The sequence below is a fragment of the Chiloscyllium plagiosum genome, unplaced genomic scaffold, assembly GCF_037043375.1.
Source record: "Chiloscyllium plagiosum isolate Xiang-an unplaced genomic scaffold, Cpla_swu_hap1 HiC_scaffold_3, whole genome shotgun sequence".
Classification (NCBI taxonomy): domain Eukaryota; kingdom Metazoa; phylum Chordata; class Chondrichthyes; order Orectolobiformes; family Hemiscylliidae; genus Chiloscyllium; species Chiloscyllium plagiosum.
In genome coordinates, this window is record NW_028270141.1 from 66,687,114 (window position 1) to 66,707,265 (window position 20,152).

Sequence of the window (20,152 nt, forward strand, 5' to 3'; positions counted from 1 at the left end):
TCATAACATCTTTCCGATAGGAAGGAGACCAGAATTGCACACAATATTCCAACAGTGGCCTAACCAATGTCCTGTACAGACGCGACATGATCTCCCAACTCCTGTACTCAATACTCTGACCAATAAAAGAAAGCAAACCAAACGCCTTCTTCATTATCCTACCTAACTGCGACTCCACTTTCAAGGAGCTATGAACCTGCTCTCCAAGGTCTCTTTGTTCAGCAACACTCCCTAGGACCTTACCATTAAGTGTATAAGTCCTGCTAATATTTGCTTTCCCAAAATGTAGCACCTCACATTTATCTAAATTAAACTCCATCTACCACTTCTCAGCCCATTGACCCATCTGGTCAAGATCCCATTGTAGTCTGAGGTAACCTTTTTCGCTGTCCACTACATCTCCAATTTCGGAGCTATCTGCAAACTTACTAACTATACCTCTTATGCTCACATCCAAGTTATTTATATAAATGACAAAAAGTAGCGGACCCAGCACCACTGGTCACAGGCCTCCAGTCTGAAAAACAACCCTCTACCACCACCCTCTGTCTTCTACCTTTGAGCTAGTTCTGTATCCAAATGGCTAGTTCTCCCTGTATTCCATGAGATTAGATTAGATTAGATTACTTACAGTGTGGAAACAGGCCCTTCGGCCCAACAAGTCCACACCGACCCGCCGAAGCGTAACCCACCCATACCCCTACATTTACCCCTTTTACCTAACACTACGGGCAATTTAGCATGGCCAATTCACCTGACTTGCACATTTTTGGACTGTGGGAGGAAACCGGAGCCCCCGGAGGAAACCCACGCAGACACGGGGAGAACGTGCAAACTCCACACAGTCAGTCGCCTGAGTCGGGAATTGAACCCGGGTCTCTGGCGCTGCGAGGCAGCAGTGCTAACCACTGTGCCACCGTGCCGCCAACCTTGCTAACCAGTCTCCCATGAGAAACCTTGTCAAACACCTTATTGCAGTCCATATAGGTCATGTGGCAGGAACTAAAACCCATTTTGCTGACTTCAAGGCTTCTACTAAAACAAGTTGCTCACATTCTTTTTTTTAGACGAAAGTGAGTACTGCAGATACTGGAGATTAGGGTCCAGAGTGTGGTGCTGCACATTCCTGATGTAGGGCTTTTGCCCAAAATGTCAATTTTCCTGCTCCTCGGATGCTGCCTGACCTGTTGTGCTTGCCACATACCTTTTTTGCCTAGCAGAGTTTCCTTGTTGCATTCTGCAGGAACAAGATACGGGAAGTGGCATGGTGGCTCAGTGATTAGAGCTGCTGTGTCACAGCACCAGGGACCTGGGTTTGATTCCACCCTCAGACGACTGTCTGCATGTAGTTTGCACATTTACCCCATGTATTTCATCCAGGTGCTCCAGTTTCCTCTGACAATTCAAACATGTGCAAGTTAGGTGGATTGGCCATGCTAAATTTCCCATCATGTCCAGGTTAGGTGGATTAGCCATGGGAAATGCAGGGTTACACTGGTAGCAAGGTGGGTCTGGGTGGGATGCTTTTTGGAAGGTTGGTGTGGACTCGATGGGCTGATTGGCCTACATCCACATCATAAAAGATTCTAGAAGTGAAGAATCAGGAGAGATGGGCTTTCATCAAGTTAGTCATATTGTCAAAGGGTCTTTAAGAATCAGGTCTATTAGAGAACAGATTGTAGAAGTTTGGAGATAAACTAGTTTCTCGAACCATGATGGCAGCAGTCAGAGTTTTCACTGTAGCACTTAGACAGTAGGTGGATGTTGCTTTTGCTGAAACAGAAGCTGAGGCGTTGACCATCAGATGCTGTATCATTTTTGATGAGCAAATATTTCCATAGTGAAAAGGATGGCCTCCAAACTATGAACTGCATTGGTGCCAAAATCATCCATGTCTCTTGATACTGAGCATAAGCTATCCAATACACCAAGTATGTTGATGCGTATGCGACAGCCTTCTTCTGAGCCTTTCCCCAGCAAATTCCTCCATCATCGGAGGCTGAGGGGTAACCTTATAGAGGTTTAAAAAATTATGAGGGGCATGGATAGGGTAAATAGACAAAGTCCTTTCCTAAGAGTGGGGGAGTGCAGAACTAGAGGGCATAGCTTTAGGGTGAGAGGGGAAAGATATAAAAGAGACCTGAGTAGCAACTTTTTCACACAGAGGAAGTGATGGAGGCTGGTACAATTGCAACATTTAAAAGGCACTTGGATGATTATATGAATGGGAAGGGTTTGGATGGATATGGGCCAGGTGCTGGCAGGTGGGACTAGATTGGGTTGGGATATCTGGTCATCATGGACGGGTTGGACCGAAGGGTCTATTTCCATGCTGTATATCTCTATGACTCTATATCACTTCTAACAGACCTTTGCATCTAGAAAAAATGTGGAATTGTACCATTAGCCAGTAAATGTCAGCCAGCAAGAAATCAAGTATTCAATTACCACTTTAAATAATATGGGTAGGGATGTCATGGTTAATTTATATTCAGAGCTGACTGGCAGCATTGGTGGCCTCCAATCAGAGCAACCGATTGATAAGTGTTATGTTCAGTGCACTTTGAAACAGTGTAAGCTCCATGCACTCCACCTAGACCAAGGCTATTTGTTGTAAATGGGTTCACAATATTGGATGCTGTTTTGATTCCCAAATACACCCAAACATATGGTCCAGTTTCATGTTTGTGAATTCATATAATGGATTTTGTCATTTCATGTTTTGTGCTTTGCACGAGAACGGCTTTTGATTTTTTCTGCTCCAAAGTTCACTTAAGAGGATATTAAAGTCATGAATATTCCACCTATGTTGTTGAAATGACCTTATAGAAGTTTGCTGATGTTTTGCTGCTGTCTCATGAAGAATCATTGGAAACTGATAAATTTGGCATTGAAGTCTATTGGTAATGATTTTGGTTTCCTGAAACACTAGACTTTACTGTTCCATAATGTGGCTACGTTAACCAACTGTTGCTCTGAAATCTTCGTTGGGCTCAAGCTTTGATTTGGCCTGCTAAATTGTCATCAGAAATGCAATGTAGTTATTCTGATTATTTCCAAGGACATGTTTTGAGTGCTTTAACTGTTGATGGGCCTCTGTTTTCACGGTGTATGCAATTTCTAGTTTTTCTTTCTTCCGTCTCACGCTAGGTTTTCAACCAACACAAGATTTCCCTGTTTGTTGAATTAACATGATGACATTTGGCTTGCAGCTAATTTTGTATGTTATTCATTTTCCAGATCACTTTTGCTCATGGAGTAAACCTCGAGTTGCCAACTTTGTGAGCATTTCAAACTCTCAGGCATCTACTTAGTAAGATGACCTTAACTTTATTAGTTGAGTAAAACAAACATTTCTGAGCTGAAAAATTGAGCATAATTTGAGGATTAATGTGAGGATAGTGTGTCCCAGCAGAAAATAAGAGAATCCATTCATATGCTTATTGCCTGAAACATGATTTTTGAAAATGGGATAACCTCATCTGCAATCTATGGTCTCAAGTCTCCAATATCTGCGGCATCAAAAGATTCACCTTTTAGTTGACAAGATTCTAAACCTTCTGCAGAGATTACCCTTTACTTCTTCAAAACACAATAAGTTAAAGAGTCAAACTGCAGCTGAATCTCTTTTAGGTGTTTTGTAAACTGTGTACATACACATTACTGAAAGTCAACTTAATCAGACCTTCTTAAATGTGTGTAATTTAGTCTGCAAACATAGTTTACTCCCAGTTCTTTGAGAGAGAGGTTTAAAATCACAGCAAGGAAGCATGCTGTATTAACAATGCAACATAAGAACTTAGTGCAGTCATTAGTGCTGGCTTGTCCCTTTCTGTGAAATACAAATGAGGTTTTTCTAATTCATGGGATGAAAGCCTCACTGGCAAGGCCAGCATTCATTGCCCATCCCTAATTGCCCAAAACACAGTTGAGAGTTAGCCACATTGTTGTGGGTCTCGAGCCACGTATAGGTCAGAGCAGCTAAGGATGGCATGTTCCTTCCCTAAAGGACGTGAGCGAACTAGATTGGTTTTTCCTGACAATCGACAATGGATTAATCATCATTATTAAACTCTTAATTCTAGACACTTATTGAATTCAAATTCCACTATCTGCTATGGTGGGATTCGAACTTATGTCCCCAAAACATTTCCTGAGTCTCGGAATTAACAGACCAGTGATAATGCCACTAATATCACTAGGCCGTTGCCTCCTGTTAGTGTTTTAAAGATATGTTTTTAAAATGCCTTTACTTTGGAACCCATAAACTGTTGTACAATTTTTTTAAGGGAAGTGCTTGAGCCTTACCACATGAGTGTAGGTTTGATTTGATTCTGAGTCACCATGGAAGCACTTTCATAAGATTCTAGACTTTCAAGGATGTTTAGTTAAAAGAATTTTCAGGGACTCTTTCTTTTAATTTTTGAGTCGTTGATGATGAGGAGGGCAGACAAAAAGGGTTACAGTTTAAGAATAAGCAGTCTTTCTTTTAAGATAACAATGAGAATTCTTTTCCCTGAGTTTAAATTGTCTGGAATTCTTTTCCCCAGAAAGAATTGGAGGCTTGGTCACTAAATTTGTTCAAGAAAGTGATAACTAGATTTTTGATAGATATGGAATTCAAAGGATATGGAAGGGAGACAACAAAGTGCTGTTGGGGCCACAACTAGATTAAGATATGAGCATTTTGAATGGTGAAGCAGGCTCAAAGGCTTGGGTGGCCTGACTCATGATCCATCTGTGGAACCGCCTCCAGTGGAAGTGGTGCTTCAGAATTGATTAAGATGATGAGAATAATCTTCTGAAAGGATGCATAAATATGGCATAAATATCAAAAGGCCCTTTTAGCTCAATTTCTTTGAACTTTCTGCACATTGGGAAATTTTACTAGAACAATCAGGTTCTTTATGCAGAGAGTTGTGAATGCATGGAATGCGTTCCAAGCTGTGGTGGTGGAAGCAGAGTCATTGGGGACATTTAAGCGACTGCTGGACATGCACATGGATAGCAGTGAGTTGAGGGGTATATTTTACATTCGGAATAAACCTTGGCACAACATCGTAGGCCAAAGGGCTTGTGCTATGCTGTGCTTTTCTATGTTCTATGTTCTAACACAATTAAATAAGATGTAATCATATTTAAACACCTCCTTTATTCTGTCTTAAGATATAAGTTTACTCAGTTCTTTTACATTTCCAGCCTTGTATAAGCTAGTTTCTTATAGTTCTTAAGTTGGTCTAACCAATCTATCAGGTATAGGAACTTGACTTAAGGAATTTAGGAATTTTTGGGTGTTTTTCAATGCATTTTTTTAAAAATGTAGTTTTGAGATTTTTAAATTCCTAAATCACTTAAAAGTGGTGATAGTGATGGGAAATAAGTATCACATAATAAAGCACCGAAGGGTTTCATCATATCAAGACTGTTAGCAAATATGAACCCATGAAGGTTTTGTTCCATAGATATTGTATGTTCTCTGATCAGACAATGTAATTTCTTAGTTTCATTCTTTAGCATTTGACTGATCTTTGAGTGTGATCAGATTATTATAAGGTAAAATCCTTTAGTTCAATTTTGATGAATTTGATGAATTTGGTGAGGGTTGGATTGCTTCTTATAGCTGACTACTGAGTAAGGATTGCTGTTCTAGCTGTTCAGGGAGTAAGAGACAGGGACAGCTGGAAGCTAGAAAGGCAAAACATTCATTGTCATACAGGACTGGCAGAATGTCAGGAGAAATACTTGTGATTCGATGCATGTGTGTGGCCCTGAATAATTCCAGTGATTTGTTTTGTCCCTGAGTGTGATAGCTGTCCTGGAGTTTCAGTGATGTGATCAGCTGGGCAACTGAGAAGAAAACCAAATGGTTCAAAGAGATTACAGGATTAGAATATATGCCAGTTCTAATGAAAAACTGTAACCAACAGGGGTAAGCACACAACTCTTCATCCAGCTCTGCTGTCTTAAACTCTATCTCACACACAAACACAAATAGTGAGATTTTCCAAACAAATAAGCATCCCTTGAATTTGAGGTTTATTCAAAAGGAAATTTTTACATCTTGACTTTTATTTCTGATGGTCAGTATATGATGGATATGTTACTATTTAAGAACATGACAGAAAATATAGGTGCTTTTATGAGAAATAACACAGGTTGATGACCTTTTATTATAATTTACAAAAGGTAATTGATCTGAAAATTTAACTTTGTCTGTCTCTCCCTCCCCCAACCCCCCAGCCCCAGCTTGATTTGCTAAAAACAATTCTAACATTTTCTCTTTTTATTGAGGAAACCTAACATTCCAATATTTTGCAGGAGAAGGGAGATTTAAATGGAGCTTCATAATTGTAAGCTCATGAGTGACATTGATGATTATAGTAATAGATTTCTTACTTATTCTCTTGGACTGTTCTAGGGAACAATCTGTAATCTGGGAAGCTCTAAGAGTTGTAGACAAAATATGAGAAATGTATAAAAGATACAATTGAATAACAACGTATAATTAAGTATAATTTAAAAGAGTACATAAATGAAACTGTCAAATTCATACCAATATTATAGAATTAAATGGTACAACATTTTGCAGGTTGCAAGTCTTGAATATTAGTCTCAAACAATTCTATTTCTCATTGATTCCCTTACTTGGGCTGACAAGGGGCTAGCTACGTTCACACCACACAAATGGCAGGCAATGACTGACTCCAATAAGAGACAATCTTATCACTGCCTCTTGACATTCAGTGGTGTTACTAATACTGAATACCCCACTATCAACATCCTGGCAGTTACCATTGACCAAAATGAAATTGGATTTGCCACATAAATATACTGGCTACAGGAATGGATCAAAGGCTAGGGGTGCTGCAGTGAGTAATGCATCTCTTGACTGTCCGTCAACCAAAAGGCACAAGTCAGGAGTGTGATAGAATACTTCTCACTAGCCAGGGTGGGCGGAGCCCCAACAACACTCAAGAAGCTTGATACCATCCAGGACAAAGCAGCCTGCATGATTGGCGCTAAATCCACAAGTGTCCGCTCCATTCACCACCGACTCTATGTAGCAGCAGTGTGTACTATCTACAAGATGCACTGCAGAAATTCACCAAAGATCCTCAGATAGCACCTGGGAACACCATCATCTTCAAGTTCCCCTCTCAGGCACTCACTATCCTGACTTGAAATATATCACTGTTCCTTTAGTGTCACTGGTTCAAAATCCTGCAATTTCTTCCCTAAGGGCATTGTGGATCCACGTACTGCACATGAACTGGAGTGATCCAAGAAGGCAGCTCACCACCACATTCTCTAGAGCAGCTAGGGATGGGTCATAAATGCTAGTGACAACCATGTCCCATGAGTGAACAAAAAGAAAGCTAGAACTGTACCTCCTAGTCAAATACAAAATCTTCCCAAGCTTGCACAGAAACATGTTCAATAAAAATAATCAATTTCAATTAAAAGTGAAAGAAGATATTATTTTTCATGATAACTTCATTTATTTGGTTTTATTATAATTCTGTTTACATGCAGGATTTTATTTTATGAGCTCATTAACTGACTTAGCACAGAAAATAAAACTGGTAAGTATCAAGGGCCAATCCATGAGATGTTTGTAATCTAGGCTTTAAAAATAATTGACAGCTAATAATCATGGCAAGTCCCCTGATGGTATCATGATTTGGAGATGACAGATGGATCCAGCTTGGCTTTCAGTGGAGTTCCTGAGACAGACAAGTTATACAGGATCAATGATTGCCTTTTCCCAGCAATTTTTGTTACATCTCCGAGATTTCGGGTGACTTAAGTGAATGTTGTCTTGTTTGAGAGTGGATTAAAGTGAAGTCCAAATGAGATCTGGAAAGCCGCCTTAATCAGCTGCTGTTAATCCTCTTACTTTTCTTTGGCATTAAAGTAAAGACTGCTCAGTCACACAAGGTTAAACCTGAATATTTTGTTTCTAAATCTCAACTGACAATTTTTATGAGACAATTTGAGCTCGTTCATCATTAGTTTTATAAAAGTTTATAATCAGAAATCTTTAGTATGCAAGAAACTGATGCATGTCATTTTGGAAAGTAAAATCAGATGAAACTTGATTTTTTTAATTAAAAATTTTGCTCACTGTCTTCAGATTAATTCACAAATTAAAGCAAGTGATTGGCTAAATGAATGATACTTTGAAGTAAAACATTTCACCTTAATGGTAAGGTTACCACCTGTGATTAAATTCATTCCTGGGGGTTACATCACATAACTTGCTTCTCAACTCAGTCATTAGGGTTGGCCAGCAAATCCATCCTTTTAATTAAAGCAAAGTTCTGTGAATGCTAAATCTGAAATCAGGACACATTGCTGAACAAATTCAGCAGATCTGGCAGCATCTACAGAGTGAGGAACAGAGTTAATGAATCATTCTTCAGAATGTTAGAACATTCATCCTTTTGATGCATTGCCTGTCAACATCACTTGAAAGCAAAAAGACTTCATTAACCAATTGTACGATGATCTGCTGTCAGCAAAGCAGTTTTACCCCTCAATTCTCAATATTATTATATTTGTTGAAGAGAAATCATTAAAGAAAATGTCAATTTTTTTTATATCACTGTGACCTTTTTCCAGGTTTGTATGATATCCTTGAGATTGATTCTTCATAGCAATCTGGTAATTATCATCAGTATGAGGCAGAGGCAGTTGACCTGTTGTGGCATGTTGAAAATATGATTAGCCTTAAACTTACACCTATTGGTGCTCTTCTGCCTGCAAAACAAAGCTCAACCTCTGCCAGTTGTTTTTTTTCTCCCTAGTCCTTCATTTTATTTTCCCAGTACACAAAGGATCAGTTGCCAGAATCTATGGGGTGACTGGTAGGAAAACCTACAGGAACTCTATAGTATCACCTACATTGTATAGAATGACAAATTATGCTAAGTCACATCTTAGTGATTGAGCTGGTATCATTCTAAATTGTGAGCATGGTGGCATGTTGGAGGAATTATCCACACTGGTACAAAACAGCCGAGAAAATTTTCATTTTGTTTGTTTTTATTTTGAAGAAAGTATCCATTTTTCAATACTCCTTTTTAACCAGCTCATTTGGTTGTGTGTAAATCTTAGGCCACTGTAGGGACTTTAGTATTAAGATGATTGAAACTAGACATTAACTACAGTTCCATGTTTTTTCCAAGCAGCGTGTAATGGCAACATATTGTGTGGGTTTAAAAGTGGAAATTTTGGACCACTGCCTTTTATTGGAATATTATAGTGGCAGGATGGCCTTAGAGTCATAAAGTCATGTAGCATGGAAACAGGACCTTTGACCTAACTCGCCTATGCTGACCAGGTTTCCTCAACTGATCCCATTTGCCTGTATTTGGCCAATATCCTTCTAAACCTTTTCTATCCGTATACCTGTCCAAATGTTTATTTTACATGTTATAATTACATTCCTCTCTGCCACTTCCTCTGGCAGCTCATTTCATATACGCAACACCCTCTGTGTGGAAAACGTTGCCCCTCAGGTCAATTTTAAATCTTTTTCTTTTCATCTTCAGCCTATGTCCTCTAGTTTTGGACTCCCCCCACCCTTGGGATAAGACCTTGGCTATTCACCTTATGTATGCTTGTCATGATTTTACGAACCTCTATAAGGTCACCCCTTAGCCTACTATGCTCCATGGAAAAAAATCCCAGCTTATCTCTCCTTTATAACTTGAACCTTCCAATCTTGTAATATCTCTGTAAATCTTTTTGGCACCCTTTCCAGTTTAATAACATGCTTCCTTCCAAGAACGGGATGACACGAATTGCACACAATACTCCAAAAGTGGCATTACAAATGTCTTGTACAGTTGTAACATGACATCCCAATTCCTGTGCTCAATGCTCTGACTGATTAAGGCAAGTCTTGACAATCATAACACACATTTTCTTCCATCAGACTCTTAGGGCTGAGTTGCCAGCCCCAATCAGGTCTGAGATCAGAAGTGTTGGAAACTGAAAGTAGCCCTGCCAGTCGGCATGCTGCTTTCCCTGCTTCATGCTGCATATGGCAGGGCAACTGGCATGAATGCAGTGGATAGACAGCCAAGCTCATTAAAGGTCTAATTGAGGCCAGCTAAAAGAAGCCAGCAGGAATTTTCCAGTTGATTTTCAGGCTCCCTCAGACAGTGTGACCTTTAAGATCTTGGACATAGGCACTTAGTTTCAGGCCTGGAAACTGTCCTTGCTCTTCTGTGTACCATAGCAATGCGAGGCCACCTCATGGAATGGTTCCCTGCTGACAGTGAATGCTGATTCTGTATTTTAATTGAAGATTTCTGTTTGTTAAGTCTGCACTGCTTTTGTACTGAGCAATATGGCATAGTGCCATTCTTCTGCCTTTTTCCATTGCTTTGCACATTGTTCCTACTCGAATATCATCATTTAATGCTTCAATTGCCAAGAAGAATAATTCCAACCTCTCCAATCTGTCTAAACTGAGGGTTTCCCATTCTTGGACCATTTTTATAAATTTATTCTGCATTCTCTAAAGCTTTCACATTGTTCCTATAGGTGGCACCGAGAATTGTATGCAATACTCTAACTTTGGTCGAAAAAAAGTGTATACAAGTTAGAATAGAATGGCCTTTATTGTCACATATACCACACGGGTGTAGTGAAAAGTTAAGATGTCTCCAGTTACAGCACCGACTTAGATACAAAAGTATCTAGGCATGGTTTTTTTTATTACAAGACAATAGAGATATAAGATGTCCAGCGTTACTGAAATAAACATTCTGTGCAACAGACCCACACTAGTACCTAGCTTCCAGTCCCTGGTTCCACATCACTCTAGTGATGTGACATGCCAAGCCTAGAGGCTGCTGCAGGAGGCTGAAATGTTGCCACACCACACTGGGAAGCCCCTACATGAGGCTGCTGCACCAGACCGGGAGGTCGCGACACCATGCTGAGGGGCTGCTGCAGGAGGCCAGAAGGTTACCATACCACACTGGGAGGCCTCTACAGGAGGAGGCCGCTGTGCCACACCAGGAAGTGGCAGGCCAGGAGGTCCTTATGGGAGGAGGCTGCTGCACCATGCTGCGGGACTGCTGCAGGAGGCCAGAAGGTCACCACACCACACCAGGAGGCCATTGCGCAAGGTCGAGAGGCCGCCACGCCATGCTGAGAGGGTGCCGCAGGAGGCCGGGAGGTTGCCACATCACACCAGAAGGCCACTGTGCCTGATTGGGAGGTCGCCAGGCCAGACGGGAGTATGCCATGCCATACTGGGAGAATGCTGCGCCAGGCTGGGAGGCCATTACAGGAGGCTGCTGCGCCAGACTGGAAATGGTTGTCGGAGGACAGGAATTTTGCTAGCTGGAGGTTGGAAATTGTTGCTGGAGGACGGGAGTTGTTGCTTGCTGGAGGTTGGGATTCGTTGCTGGAGGACAGGATTCGAAGAAGAAAAAAACAGCACTAAGGAAGAAAAAGTAGAAGAATGGGTCGAGTAGACAAGCTCCAGCTAGAGTGTCCTACTTTGCTGCTGTCTTGCAATTAGAATGTTGTGTGTAGTCTCCTTGCTTCTGTACTTTATCTGCCTCTTAATAAAGCCCAGGATCCAGTTTGCTTTTTTAACTGCACTGTCCCCTGTTCTGCCACCTTTTTTGGTCTATACACATTTTCATCCACTTAAGTATTGTATGACTGTTTTATTATCTGTCCTTTTCTTCTGATCAAAATGCATCATCTTGACTTCATCTGCGACCTATCTGCCCACTCTCTGGCAAATACTGTATAGTTCCTTTCAAAGTTCTATACTGTCCTCATCCTAGTTCACAATTCATCTACGTTTCATATCAACTACACATTTTGAAATTGTTGCCTCCAAGACCTAGGCCACTAACCTAGATCAGGAAAAGCAAGGGTCCCAACATGGACTTTTGGGGAGCTCCCATACAAACCTCCCTCCAGCTTGAAACACATCTGTTGATCATTATTCTGTTTCCTATTATTGAATCAATTTTGTATCCACATTGCTATTGTCTTTTTTATTACATGAGCTATAACATTCTCACTAGTCAGTGTGTGCCACTGTATCAAATGCCTTTATAAAGTCCATGCACTCCACATCAGTAGCAGAACCTTCATCAATCCTTTTTTTTAAACACTTCAAAAACTCCAAGTTGGTCAAGCATAATTATATCCCTTTAGAAATCCATTTCTTCATAAACAAATCCACCTTTCTTTCTAGTTGACTATTAATTATATTAACTGTATAATTGAATATCTGTTCCCAAATTAATGTCCTTTAGGAAAAGAAATCTGCTGAATCTTGTTCTTGGAAATGAAGTGGGCCAATTAGATCAAATGTAAGTGGGGAACGTTTAGGAGACAGTCACCATTGTATCATAAGATCTAAGATGATCTTATGATACAATACTTTGGATTGTAATCTAGAGTAAGAATATTTAACTGAGGAAGCATTAACTTCAACAGCACAAGAATGGGGATGGGCCAGATAGGCTAGAATTAATAAATCCAGGTAATTTTTTTTTTTGTTTCAGCATTTTTAAGAAGTTTCTCTACTACTCAAGTTAAATTAACTGGTCTGTAATTTCTGAACAGGGGTGTAAAATCAGCAATTCTCCATCCTTCTGGTACCTCCCATCAGTCTGGAAAAGGATGAAAGATTGTGGCCACAGACTCCGTAGTTTCCATTCTTTTTTGCTTCAAAACCCTTGGATGCATCTCGCCTGGTCCTGGTCCTGGTCCTTGCCAACTTAAGTATTGACAGCCTATTCAATAGTTCCCCCGTTTCAATTTGAACACTTATAGTGACCGAATTTATGTTCATTAGCATGGTCTGGGTAGCATATTTCACTGTAGTAAAGACAGATGAAATGTATTAATTTAACACTTCAGCCATGTCTTTTGCCTTCATGTGCAAATTCCTTTTTTAGTCCATAATCTTCTTTACTCCTCCTTTACCAGCCTTTTACTATTGATGTGCTTATAGAAGACTTGGGATTCCCCTTTTTGTTGGCCACCAGGCTTTTCTCACATTCCCCCTTATCTACTGTACTCTTTCATCTCCCCTCAACTTTCTGTATTCCCCTTTGTTCTCAATTGTATTTTCTACCTGACAGCCATCGTAAACACAATTTTTCTTCTTTATTTTAATTTCTATCTCCTTTCTCATTCAGGGTGCTCTGGATTTGCTTGGCCTTCCTTTCCAACTTGGGGGAGTGACAGTGTTTAAAACAGCTCGTCTTCAAGGTAGCCTATTGTTTAGCTACAATTTTTTTCCCATTATCCTTTGATTCTAGCCTGTCTGGCCCATCCCCATTCTTGCCCTATTGAAGTTAACTCTTCCTCAGTTAAATATTCTTATTCTGGATTGTAAGAGTACTGTCTTTTTCTATCATCATCTTAGATCTTATGATACAATGATGACTGTCTCCTAAATGTGCCCACCTATGTTTGATCTACTTAGCCCACCTCATTTCTAAGAACAAGATTCAGCAGATTTCTTTTCCCGAAGGATGTTAGTGTGGGAACAGATATTCAATAATAAAAAGAAAATACTGTGTTTGCTGGAAATCTGAAACAACCATAGAAAATCCTAGAGAAACTCAGTAGGTCTGACAGCATCTGTGTAAAGAGATAAGAGAGTAAATATTTCAAATCCAGAATGAGCTTTCTTCAGTTCTAAAGAAGTCATCCCAGAGTCGAAATGTTAGCTTTGTTTCTGACTCCACAGATGCTGCCAGACCTGCTGAGTTTCTTCTGCATTTTTTTGTTTATCATAGATATTCAATATCTAATGTTTTTGATTTACTGCAACATGCAAAGAAAAGAACGAGCAAAACAGCAAACCAAACAAAAATCCTGAGTGACTATTTCCAGAGTTGCAATATTTAGAGAACAACTTAAATTTGTGGAAATGGTAGATTCATGCAAATGGAGAAAAGAGAGTTATTGTGACGTTCTGATAAAACATGGATGTTCTGTATAATTACTATGACTTGAATATTGAGCTGAGATTATTGTTGTGCACTTATTCCATTTCTCTAAGTTTTCATAATGTATGGTATGGAATTAGTTATAGAGTCATAGAGATGTACAGCATGGAAACAGACCCTTTGGTCAAACCCATCTATGCCGACCAGATATCCCAACTCAATCTAGTCCCACCTGCCAGCACCCAGCCCATATCCCTCCAAACCCTTCCTATTCATATACCCATTCAAATGCCTTTTAAATGTTACAATTGTACCAGCCTCCACCACTTCCTCTGACAGTTCATTCCATATACGTACCACCCTCTGCGTGAAAACATTGCCCCTTAGGTCCCTTTTGTATCTTTCCCCTCTCCTCCTAAACCTATGCCCTCTAATTCTGGATTCCCCTACCCCAGGGAAAAGACTTTGTCTATTTATCCTAACCATGCCCCTCATAATTTTGTAAACCTCTATAAGGTCACCCCTCAGCCTCTAACGCTCCAGGGGAAATAGCCCCAGCCTGTTCAGCCTCTCCCTATAGCTCAGATCCTCCAACCCTAGCAACATCCTTGTAAATCTTTCCTGAAACCTTTCAAGTTTTACAACATCTTTCCAATAGGAAGGAGACCAGAATTGTACACAATATTCCAACAGTGGCCTAACCAAATTCCTGTGACATCCCAACTCCTGTACTCAATACTCTGACCAATAAAAGAAAGCATACCAAACACCTTCTTCACTATCCTATCTACCTGCGACTCCACTTTCAAGGAGCTATGAACCTGCACTCCAAGTTCTCTTTGTTCAGCAACACTCCCTGGGACCTTACCATTAAGTGTATAGATGTCACTCCGTGTGGTTGATTGAGAATACAATGACTACTTACTGAGAAATCACATGCAAGAAAATTACATGATTGTTTTGTCAAATTTACTAATTTACTTTAGCAAAGAACATAAATCCATTGCTTATGAAAAATATTAGCCTGAGAATATGCTGTGATTAACAATGTTGACAGCCACCAGCATGTATGGAAAGATGAAAGTTGTGCAGTCTGTGATCTTCATGCTGGTGTTGGGGAAGATTCCTTGTCAAAAGCACATGATAAGAAACATAGGGTTTCTTATTAGGAAATGGAAAAATTGTTCTGCAGTACAGAAATCATAAGTAGGTTACACTTACAGTACTGTTTCTTGAAGTTCTGATCTTTTATGCCATTGAGTGCTTTAGGAATTACTCTCAATACGTTTCCTATCTTAGCCATTCTTTCATGAGAATATCCTGAATAGAAACCAGGCATTTCATCATTATGAGACTGGGAAATAGAGGAGTTTATCAAATAATCAGCCAATGACAAAAAAATGGATTTTAAAATAATGTGACTTCTGCCAGCCCTTTTGACCACAAATATTGTACAATGCTAGAAGATACTGTTGAATGATGGAATAGATTCCAAACCAGGCAGCATGTACCTTTTGAAACAGTTACAGGATATCATTGATAGTAAGTATTTTCTGAATTTTAAAGTAAGTTTAAAGTACAGCCTCAGCTGCCAGAACAGAACAACTAAGAGATGGGCTTTTCCAAAATAGATGCATGTAACAATTGGCTGTTAAATGGGTCCCTGAGTTTTAGTTGCTGTTTTGACAGCAATTCAAATTTAACCAACTAATGTAAATTTTGCCCAAGATACTAAAACCCAATTGAATTTGAATTTATTGTATTAACAACATTGGACCAATGAGAGGGAACGATGTTGAGGGGTAAAAAAAACCAAGGCATTTTGAAAATTGGTCAGAGCAACTGCCACAAAACAGCAAAGAAACTGCTGTAGAGCTCACTGCCCAGCTAAAATGAAAAGCTCTCAAAGAAATCAGAAGGCACTATCTATCAAAAGGTACCCTTTCCTGTAAAAAAAAATACTTGCAGTAAAAAGAAAGAAGACCCAGGGAAAAGACAGCAGAATTGGAAGACCAGAAGGAAGACAGCATACAAGACAGTGTGGACTTGAGATTAAGTTAATGTAATATTTAATAAGTATGATATTGGAACAGCAGATTGGTAGAATTATGTTCAGTTAAGGGATAGTGGTTAGCTAGGGGAAAGAGTATTTGGTTTGTTAATAGTTTTGTTTAGTGTTCACTATTCGAGTTAGGAAAATAAATTGTTATTTTTCTTTAAGTAGTAATAATTAAGGGCTCTCTTTCACTCACCCACTTTAACAGAGTACGAGGCAAAGTGAGCTTTTCTGTGTGTTTTATTTTAATTAACAGGGGGGATTGACCTCCCATGTTGGAACAATTATGATATGACTTTAGAGTATAAAGGTACCTATCTTACTTCAGTCGCTGTCTGTCATCACAGACCCAGTCAAGTGTGTTCAGTTAGCTGGTTAAGTGTATGTAACAGTAACAACAGGAAGCACAGAGCCTCAATACATTTATCTGTGATATTATAGTAATGTAAGTATTAATGTTGTCAATAAACTTCAATACATTTGACTTAACAAGAACCTAATGCTCTGTAATAATGCTATCTGGACTATCATGCAGAAAACACAAAGCACATTATAGAGGCAACACATGGGCACTAAAAGCGAGTAGTGATAGCTAGTTAGTAACAGTAAGTGGATTTGACAGGCTGAATTGGTGACAACAATATGTCAGTTGGGCTGAGGAGTAGCAAATGGAGTTGAATTTGGATATATGCAAGGTATTACATTTTGGTAAAACAAACAAGAGCAGGACTTGTACAATTAATGGTTGGGCCCTGGGTAGTATTGTTATGGACCAGGCCAGACACCCTCAAAACATTTTAGGGAGGTAGCCCAGACCCTAACTATTTTAGTTGTTTTAGGCAGATGTAAGATAGATATTCAAGCAATGATACAGCTGGTCAGACCACTCAGTTTTAAACAAAACAGATTTTATTTACAGACAGCTGAATGAAATATGAACAAAAGAGAATGGAATAGAGAATAACATCCTCTTTGAAGATCCAACCCAACCAATCATAACTTAATGATGCTATTCCAATTTCCTGCAACATCCCTAAAAACACAACCCTTGGCAAAAAAAGATAAATTAATTCCCAGGTTCTTACAGGAAAGATGTTATAGAGAGAGGATCAGCCAGGGATCATTTGCTAAAGCATGGAACCTCTTTTCACTACAACTGCATTTGTGTCCCTGCAGTTTCTATCTGATAAAACTAAACCAGAAAAATCTCTGAATTGGGAGAACTGACCACTCCCCTTTCATTGTACAACTGTTTAAAAACGTAAAGGTCTCCCCCGATTGTTGACTTTGGCAGTCTCTAGTAGCCATGTCATCACCTTAGCCTTTTACAGTCCTTTTTGAAAAAAGAACAAGGTCAGTATAACCTTGTTAAGGGAGCAGCATCATACAGTATTGTTGAACTGAAAGACCCAGCAATTTGGGCACACAGTTCTTTGAAGGTTGCATCACAGGTAGACAGGGTGGTTAAGAAGGTGTTTAGCATGCTTGCTTTAGTTGTTCCGACCACTGAGTATAGGAGTTGGGATGTCATGTTGAGGTTGTGCAGGATATTGGTGAGGGTACTTTTGGAGTACTGTTTACAGTTCTGTTCATCCTGCTATAGGAAGGATATTATTAAATTGGAGAGGGTTCAGAAAAGATATACCAGGATGTTGCCAGGCCTGAAGGGTTTGAGTTATAAAGAGAGGCTGGACAGGCTGGGACTTTGTTCACTGGAGCATAGGAGTTTGAGGGAAGACCTTATAGAGGATTATAAAATCGAGAGGTATAGATAAGGTGAATAGCAAACATCTTTTCCCTAAGGGAGAGGAGTTCAAAACTCGGGGGCATATTTAAGGTGAGAGAAGAAAGATTTAAAAGGGACCGAGGGGCAACTTTTTCACACAGAGGGTGGTTTGTTTGTGGAATGAATTGCCAGAGGAAGTGGTAGATGCAGGTACATTTACAACATTTAAAAAAAATTTGGATAGGTACATGAACAGGAAAGGTTTAGAGGGAAGTGGACCAAACACAGGCAAATGGGACTAGTTTAGTTAGGGATACCTGGCCTGTACGAGTTTGACCAAAGGGGATGTTTCTCAACAGTCAGGCATCAATCTTTCAGCGTTTAGAGCTTAAGTTACAACTACAGTCAAATCTAAAACTATGAACCTGTACTGAAGCATAGTGAGTTAAAATAAGACAGTTTACCACAGGCTCAGGACAACTTTACTTTAAATGAAACTGGTATTTAAAAAGTGCTGCAAAGACAGCTCCAACCTATGAAGCTGATTCTGATGCAAAATTGCAGAAGTACCACTGAAAGAGAACTTGAGTTGTATATATAAAAAAAACTTACCGTTTTACATTTGGCATGTAGTTTCACTATCCTGTCCCTGCAAAAAGATGTGTGGATAATTTCTCGAGGTGTTTATGCATAGATACAATCCAGCAACATTTTAAAGGGGCAGCATATTTTAAATGAATAACAGATAATAACATACAAAAAGATGCCAAGAATAAAAAAATTGAAAAGTATGACATTGCAGTACTGATCTTTATATTGGCATTTTAGAGGACATAAATTTACCTTATTTTAAAAATAAAAGAAACGTTTCACTATGCACTGACAATGCACTGGTGTTCTGTGGAAATTCAGTTGTTTAAGGAAAGAAGAAATCAATCTTTATGGATCAGTATATAACTGACAGTCAGTGAATCTTTTATTTGCTTTGGGCACTGTCAGGTGAAGAAAAATAAAATCCTCCTGTATTTTCAATGATGATTACCAGGATTCTGACAATGATTCTCAGATTTTAAGAGATCAACATAATGTTTGAGGAAATTTCAGGATACACAGGCTTGCATTCATGTCATACCTTCAACAATCAACTGAAATTTTCATCCACTCTTCAGGCAAGTCTCAATGCAATATGATTTCACTGAAGCTAACCTAGCTGAAAGGATCAAAGAACTGGTATTGCCTCTATCAGATCCTCCAGAAAAGGACTTCTGGACAAACCCAAAGAATATGTTACTGATGCCTTACGAGAAGAAGGACATAAATTCAAGGTCATTGCAGAAGGTCAGCGGCATTTGCAAGTCCTTGACTCTGGAACAACTATTAAGCCATCAGCAGGTTCAGTAGTCTTGCCCACCAAGGCACTGTCTAGTTTTTTGTAATTCATGCAAGCTATGTTCCATAAGAGGATATTTTGCTAAAATGTGCGAGAAATTCATTATTCAAAGAAACAGAAATTATAATACAGTTCTCCATAACAGTAGTTAAAGAAAAACCAACCAGGGAAAAACACGAAAGAAGTTTCCAAAGTTTCTCCCATCAAATGCAGACATGTCAACAAATTCCAAAAGTTGTAACACTGAAAATTCTAGAGCACTCTATGATATAATTTTCATCACAGCTAAGTGGTGCAGATCCAGTAACCTAAATCTGATAAAGACCAGTTGTGAACTCTATACAATCATAAGGTGGCCTGAATGCATCCAACGAGTCCATGAACTGCCACACTAATTTTGTCGTTCAGAGACAAACTGGAACTTTCTAAGAATACGGTTTTCAAGAGTAAAGAATTCATAAGTCATCAGTTGTTGCTAGACCGTTTACAAATAGGTCATGTGGGTTCAAAGCCCAAACGATAGCTGTGTGAATCCATATTCTGGTCTGGTATTAATAAGGACATTGATCAACTAATCAAATCTGTGAAGCATGTTAATTTCATTTAACCTCCAGTACTCAAGAGGATCTCTCTTTCCAAACGAGGTTCCTTTTGAGTCATGGTGCAAAATTACATTGTCTGCTATTTTCTATGGGGAGAAAGTGAGGACTGCAGATGCTGGAGATTAGAGCTCAAAATGTGTTGCTGGAAAAGCGCAGCAGGTCAGGCAGCATCCAAGGAAGAGGAGAATTGACGTTTCGGGCATAAGCCCTTCCTCAGGAATGAGGAAAGTGTGTTCGGCAGGCTAAGATAAAAGGTAGGGAGGAGGGACTTGGGGGAGGGGCTTTGGAAATGCGATAGGTGGAGGGAGGTCAAGGAGAGGGTGATAGGCCGGAGTGGGGTGGGGCGGAGAGGTCAGGAAGAAGATTGCAGGTTAGGAAGGCGGTGCTGAGTTCGAGGGATTTGACTGAGACAAGGTGGGGGGAGGGGAAATG

The 20,152-nt window shown here is 39.6% G+C and overlaps 1 protein-coding gene across 3 annotated transcripts in view; it reads left to right on the top strand.

The window, feature by feature from the left end:
* eva1aa (eva-1 homolog A, regulator of programmed cell death a) overlaps positions 1-20,152 on the top strand; it is a 374,680-nt gene that overhangs the window by 69,639 nt on the left and 284,889 nt on the right. The window contains exon 2 of one of the 3 annotated variants that reach the window (XM_043683068.2): positions 13,188-13,260. The exons of the other annotated variants lie outside the window; for them this stretch is intronic. The gene's annotated coding sequence lies outside the window, so the exon portion shown is untranslated. The remainder of the gene's footprint in view (positions 1-13,187; positions 13,261-20,152) is intronic. 3 annotated transcript variants of the gene reach the window in all.